Here is a 7,756-nt window from a genome sequence, read left to right on the forward strand (position 1 = left end):
GAAGAGTAAATGGCAATATTTATACAAAAGAATGTGGAAGTGGTGGAATAGAAACAAGTAAAATGAGGCAAAATAAATAAACTTCAAAATTACTATGAACTCGCGTAAACATCATGAAGTAAACATGCATATATTTCAGAAAAATTGTGCACATTGCCAGCCAACACAAGACATCAGTTACAATGTAAAGTAAGATCAGTTAAAGAAATTGACTTACAGGTCGAGGCATCGCTTGTACGTGGACGCTCTCCCAAAACTCGGAGAGGCGTTTCTGTTTTTTAGACATTGCCGTTGTTGCGTCCGGAGAGCCCTAGACTCTTAGGCTAGGGATAAACGCAGCAAAACAAAATTACCCAATCGCAAGAATGAAAATGCCTCTTTCTGCAAAACCGTCCTCGGGAGGGGTTCCGCCATACGGGGATGTGGGAACCGCATGGTACAGTCAACACGGGCACGGCACCCTTGCCGGTTCGTAAGAAACGGGAGAGAGGGGTTCAGGGGTGGCACACACAACGAACATGGGCATCTTTTATTGCGTGCTTATTCCGCAAAACCTCCATGAAGTTTGCCCGCGCTCGACTCACTTCCAGCTCCCATTTGCAGGATACATTGACCCATCACTGTTCTGCCGCTTGGGAGAGCTAATTGGCCACTTATTGTAGCAGTCTGCCGGTGCCTGTGCTGCAGTGTGCTTGTACGTGCTTCACGCAGTGCTGCATAGACAGGGGAAGATTACCTGTCCCCTTCGGAGAATATATCACAGCGCTCTTCAGCAATCAATGACCCGCTGCGTCCCTCTCTTCCCCGCCTCAAATTACTCCAGTGCTTCCTTGCTTTCCCCCTCCAAAGCGTGACGCGCCAATTTTCCCCGCTGAGATGAAGCCTTACGTTTCCCTTCCGGGCATGTCCGGTGGCACGTAGCGTCGCCGAGGTGTGGTATTAGAGAGGGCATTCGTCGCGGTTGGGGGATCATTAGTTCCGCGCGCGCCTCCTCGCCCTTCCGCGCGCGCAGGCGCAGACGGGTCTCGGTCAGTACGGGCACAACATAGCGGGGAAAAGCGAAATGACGCCCAGGCAAGCCCATCTCCCGACGACCTCCCCGCGTCTGCTTTACGTGTACGCCGAAGCGGAAAGCAAGACGATATCCCGAATTCCCAAAAAGGAAGTCCTTCTTGTAGCCCACAAAACCATAAGAAAAAGCGCGAGGGGTTATTTGCGAAATTCCTTTGGGCAGTGCCATACCATTTACAGCGGTGAAACGCAAAACTTCCCGGAATGACTCCGCCGACACACAATGACGTCCTGATGTCAAGCAGCGCAGCCATTAGCTTAACACTGCGAAACATAAGACCACCGCATATACCTCGGAAGGGCGCAGGTGACTGACACCGAGATAAATTATTTCGAGGCATTCTCCTCAGGCCAAGTCGGGGAAAGCTGAATAGTAGCTTTCTTGGTGCTTCCCCCTCCAAGGCCACGCACGACCTTCGGTGCACCATGGGGAGAAAAAAAATTTTAAAAGAAACATTTTCTGTATAACTGCCGTTCATGGCCAAATTTAGTCAGTTCTGATAAAGGGAACCTATGAAGCTTTGAAGAGGTATTTGGTTGGAGTATATTTATTTGTTTTCATGTATGTTGTGACCCGACCACACATTGAATTCCTTGAATTCCGTTAATTCCTTGTACAGAAAACTGCAGTTTTCTGTACAAGGAATTCACTTTACAAACGAAAACGCGTGGCTTTGGCGTCCCTTGCGCTGAGCGTGGTTGGGGCTGAGCTGACCCGAGGGGGCCGTCGCCTGGGGCTGCACCCCTCCGCAATTATTTTGATTGCTGTGCTTCGTTATTTGTAAGCCCATGCATCTGATAGGTGTTTAGGCGCGAATTTCTTTAATGGTCGCACGCTCGAAGCAACAACGTCAGTTCGAAGGATATGCGACTTTGTCACACGTGATCTGCCTGGCTGTTGGGTCCGACCGGTTTTCCTTGCCAGGAAACGGGAAGGGGTCTACTGGACGGCACTAGTATAAACTTCCTTTTATGCATCCAATTCTGCCTTGCATGAGTATATTCTCGCCTACATTTCGCACTTGCTTTGCCCGGAAAAAAACTTGGCCGGCGGCTATGCAGACCTATTCTCATTCTGCATTTTGAAAGGGGGTGCATTTTACGATGCCGCACATTTCTCCCACCCTCCAGACAGATCTTTTTTCCTTATTTTTCAGATGCGGCTCATGCGGGAGGGCGACCACGCTTTTTTTTTTTTTTTTTTTTTTTCAAGTTTTACAGGGTGACATGTACCGGGGGTCTTTGACTTACTGCTATCGTTTGTGAAGAACGACCTCACGCGGCAGTGCGCAGTGCGAGAGCCTCTGGAGCCTGGGGAGAGACTCGCAAAGCTCGCAAAGAGAGACTTTTGGAAAGCAGTGGACCACACAACCGCCAGTTTGAACACTTAACTATAGGTTTTGTGAAAAACTTGATTTCAGAGTAAGCGGTCGAAAAGTGGTGGGGGGGGGCCCTGCCCCCTGTGCAAAAATGTTGGGGGGGGCGACCGCCCCCCCTGCCCCCCCGGTTCCGGAGTCCCTGCCCTTTTGTTTATTTTGCCCGAGGCGCCTGCCAAGAATGGCGTACCGGCAGCCCGCGCATGGGCAGATCGCTACTGGAAAAAGGTCCATTTTTTTATAGTGGACTGCGCTGACGTCAGCCCAACGCGCATGCGCAGTGGAGTGCGGACGGCGGACAACGACAACGAAAGAGGGAGGGACACAGCCCCAAGCATGAGATGCTTCGCATATAAAATATAACGCAACCCGCAGCGTTCGTTGTGGACTGTATTCGAGAGGCAGCAGTTCTATTTTAGTGTAAATTCATGGCTGGTGTGGCGAATGCGCGTTGCAATGGCTTTGCGAATGCTATTATAGTAATAGCAAGGCTCTTATCGGAAAAGTACAGCTATGTCGTGCGCAATGTACTGCTCATTTTTTCCAACCCATTTGGCCAACCGAGTAGACCGCGTGTGTCGCGCTTTAGTGATTGAGGCTAGTGTGTGGATACTTTGTTTGGTAACGTTTCTGTCATGTGTGTCCGCCGAGGAAACAGCGTGGTGCGGTTTTTCCGTTCTTTTTTTTTCTTCAAATTTGATGCACGCTGATGCACAGTTCGCAGTTCCCAGGCCCGGCCCGAGCCCAACAAAGTTTTTAAATATAAGCCCTAGCCCCCACCCCCCTATCCCCCTTCCTGACAAAATTTAATAAAATAAACCTGAAACCGTCGGACAGTTTTGAAATATCAGCCCGCGTCCGACTGACTATAAACATGAGTCCGAAAACATTTGGTGTTTTCAACCTGCAACATAGAGCGAGTATATTGGACTTCCAATTTTAAAAACTTGGACCGAGCTAAATATATATCCGGAGACAGAAAAGGAATTTCGGGAATATCGGCGAAATATATTTTCATCAAAGCTGCAGTGACTTCGCACTTCGATTTTTTTTTCATTTAACCTCATTCAATGAGCAAACTTGTTGTTATGAACAATCACGAATTTGCGCGCACGACTGCCGGGCTTCAGACACTGTGTGCATGCGCCTGGGCCAGCACGGCCCGAAAAAAATTTGTTGAAGGCCGAGCCCCGCCCGGGCCCGAGAAAATGCGTGCCACCTAGGCCGGGCACTTGCAGTGCACTAATCCACACAACACACACGATATGTTTTTAATAACTTCACTCGAGCGAAAAGCATCAACATTCGCAACTGTAGTTCTCGGAAAAGCACCATACGGCGCACTTTATAGCGCGATCATTTTAAAACTGTGCAGTTCATTGGTACATAACACAATTACCATATTACAAATCCACAAGTTAATAAAAAGTGCTGCCCTCGTCTTGCGGACGTCAGATATTATGAAACAGTTAGGAATTCAAAAAACAAAAGCAGGCTAAAACAAATCGCAAATATAAAATATTTATAGCAATCACATAAATTTATTATGGGTACAGTCCCACAACACGTTCACTGTAGTGAAAAGGCAGCGAAAGCAGAGCAGCTAACGTCCGCTGCGGCGTAATAATGGCATATGCGCTTTTCGTAAAATTGTTTTTTCCATAAATGGGTGGGAACATACTCTTGCTGCTCTTCCTTTGAAGAGAAGCATATTCTGGGCTTTTATTCGACGACGTAGTCGACTGACAGACACTACGAGGTCCTACGATTTCAGCGTAGAATACCGTCGTCTGGGATGATGAACCGCAGCAAACGAATGCAGGAAAATACGGCTCTGCATCTGCTGCGCTATTGATTGCTGCATGTGCTGCAAGTATGCTGTTGTTCTTGCATCAAGTTTGTTATTGGACCTCAAACTAGGGCTATGGGTAATGTGTGGACGCAGTTAACCAAATAAAGAAGAAAAAAACTCCCACCTCCCCTCGCGGGAACCCTTGTGTAGATGCGACGCATAGGGGGTTCACGTTGCAGCGTCGAACAGCGGAGGAACGGCGCTGGAACGATGGGGCGGAGCGGCGCAGGCACCGCGTTTTATAGCGCGCATAACGGCCGGATGCGCCGGCGCCAGTGCGCCTGCCACGGCTATGACGCAACACAATCCAACACAATCCACTTTAATCTAATCCAAATCCAAGCCAAGCCAATCGAATCCAATTCAATGCCCCTCGCGAGAGAGTGTTCGCTATCGGAGAGGAGAGGGGGTGAGCGGCGGAGAGCGCAGCTCGCGCTGCGAGGAGAATGGGAGAGGGGCGGAGGCCAACGACGACGACGCCGACGCCGGATGCAGGGACAAGGCGGGTGAATGAGATGCCTTCGCATCTAAAACCCGGGCCTTCTCTGCGGGTTTCCCCTGTTATCTATTATCGCAGTGGTTCTCAAATGGGTCCACTACAGTGGCCGTCCAAACTTGGCATTAAATATTCGGTTTTTTTTCGGATGATCCATGGACGTCCATGGTTGCTTGGGTACTCACCATTGTTCCAATTTCGAGTGCTGGCGCACTGTCGCGACTTTCAGATAGTGCGCCGACCTCCGTGCTCGTGGACCTATCGAGGAATGGACCTTTTTCCAGTACCAATCCTCCTAGCGGCCGCCACGCCTAACTAAAATTGGCAGCAATGCACGCCCACAAAACGTCGAGCTTTCGTAGAACTCGTCCACAAAAAATATCCTGGTACTGTAGCCCCTTCCGCACCAACCGGTCACCCGTGCCTTTCACGTGAATGTCACCGTAGCAGGCGTCGTTCCCGTGACTAATTCGCAGTAGTTGAAGCGCCCCCTTTTCTTTACTTTTTTTCATTTTTGTTACTCCCCCACTGGCTTGTATGTGCTTCCAGTGTCAGCCTCAAATGTATTTGCCCCTTTCCCTAGAAAGCCCTTTTTGTGTGCACTTACGAACCCACTTCGAGCTGTTGAAAGAGAAAAAATAAAAACGCGCAGCTCTGGACAGCATAGCCTCTCCCCAAACAGAAACCTGGGGGGGGCGCCCTTTTGTTTATTTTGCCGGAGGCTACTGCCAAGAATGGCGGACCAGCAGCCCGCGCATGCGCAGATCGCTACTGGAAAAAGGTCCATTCTCATTGCACTCACCTCTGGCTCATTCGCCCAGTCCCTTCACCGGCTTTATGCAGTAGCGGGCAACACTCAAGACTCACAAAGCCCCCACCATTGCAGCCAAAGTGATGTTCGACGTTTTACACCTTTCTTCTGCAGCGACCGCAAATGTCTCATCTAAAAAAAATGGCGCAGCTTGCACCAGTGGTGCAAGGCCGGAGAAACAGCAGAGCTGGCGGCCACTCTCCCTTCGTCGGAGACCGACCCAGCTGTTGCACCTAACGTGCATTTCCGAACTTGCCGCTGAAGTTCTCCATGACTGGCAGGCCCTGATGGGTTTGTCCGTAGCCTCTAACATCTCGCTAACCATGTTAGCACACGTCAGCACGCACTAGAACCCATGACGACCGGCTTCACGAACTCAGCGTCTGTGCTCCCCACTTCAGGCGCAATTGCGCGTGAACTGGCGAGGACAACAGCAAGTGAGATATCACTCCACGAATGCAATCGCATAAAAGTCAGTTTCATAACTCGAGGGACCCAGGTTAGATTCTGACCATGGGAAGAGGTTTTTCGCCTGGTTCCCAAGCAACCACGGACGTCCGTCAGACGTCCGAAATACAGCCGAACATCCAATGCCCAGCTTGGACGGCCACTGTACGTACATGTTTGGATGTACAGTTTCGGATGTACAGCGGACATCCAGACACGGATGTACAAGTCCGAATGACATCCTTCAATGGACGTACAAAGTTACTACGAAGCATCAATTACCAGCCTAAATTGAATATAAAAGCAAAAACGAAAGCTACTTTGCTTTTCAATTAAAAAAATTTGTACGTCAACACCCTGATTTGTATATTGCAAGTTTCATCTGCATATTTCTAAAATTAAGACTAATTTTTTTACATTTTTGACGCAGCTCACCGTCTCAACGGTTATCTGTTTGGAGAAGGATATATAAGAATGGAGCACCGCCAACGAATCATGTGAAGCAAGTTCACTGTGTTCATGTAGTGTATAGTGTAGTGGCCTTGTGCACTGCAGTATTCGACGGACATCCGGTGGTTGCTTGGGTTCGTCTTTGTTTCATGCGGCAGTGGTCTATTAAAGGAGCCATGAAGACAAAACACAAGTTCGGTTCATTCAAAAGATTGCCTCGTTAGAATAATACTGACACCACTTTTAACGTAAACTTCGCTCAATGGTTATTGAATGGTTATGCCCTGACCAGACGCACCTGGTCACCGTCCCCGACACTTGGCGCCAGTCTATTTTTGTGCGCCCCATTCCCAGAAATATGCACCCGGACCTCCACCCTGGTCGTAGAGAAGCCCGTAGCAAAGCCCACGAAAAACTTTACAGCACCCAATCCGACGTAATTTACACGATGCGGGCAGTTACCCAGATAACCAAATCCGACGTAATTTACACGATGCGGGCAGTTACCCAGATAACCAAACTATGGTGGCAGTGGTAACATCTAAGAACGCCCTCATCACCACCGCTTCAATTCGGACAACTTCCTCCCTGGACGCAGAAGAATTAGCTATTGCACTCGCCCTTACCCAAACCACCTCCAAGATTATATTGACGGATTCGCAAGCCGCCTGCCGCAGGCTCTTGTCAGGACGGGTGGCCCCCGCCACATGCCGACTTTTAAATGAACATCCGCCTGCCCATCGGGTGGACATTGTGTGGACTCCCGCCCACTCTGCACTGACGGGCAACAATTTTGCTCATCAACAGGCTCGAGACCTCATTCACCGAGACGCTGAGACCGGGGCTGTTTCCGCACCTCTCCTCACCTACCAAGAAATCACGCAATACTACAGAACCACGAGGCAGACATTCCCCAGTCCTCACACATCTTTGAACAAAAGCCAAGAAACCACACTCAGACAAATTCAAGGAGGTACTTTTCCCCACCCCAACCGTATGCATTTACTCTTTCCTACACAGTACTCTGATAAGTGTAAATTCTGCCACGAACCAGGAACTCTGACACACATATTATTCGACTGCACAAAAAACTCGGACCTTCCGCCCCTGAACCCGTCCCTTTCCCCTGAGCAGTGGGAGATACTGCTGTCCAGCTGTCGACCTGAGGACCAGCTTTTGCTTGTGACCAGGGCTACGGCAGCCTGGACAGCACATGGGTCCCTGCACTCTCGCATTATTGCGTAATAAAGTTG

The sequence above is a fragment of the Haemaphysalis longicornis genome, unplaced genomic scaffold (assembly GCF_048455015.1).
Source record: "Haemaphysalis longicornis isolate Haplotype H1 unplaced genomic scaffold, Haemaphysalis longicornis Haplotype H1 scaffold_1, whole genome shotgun sequence".
Lineage (NCBI taxonomy): Eukaryota > Metazoa > Arthropoda > Arachnida > Ixodida > Ixodidae > Haemaphysalis > Haemaphysalis longicornis.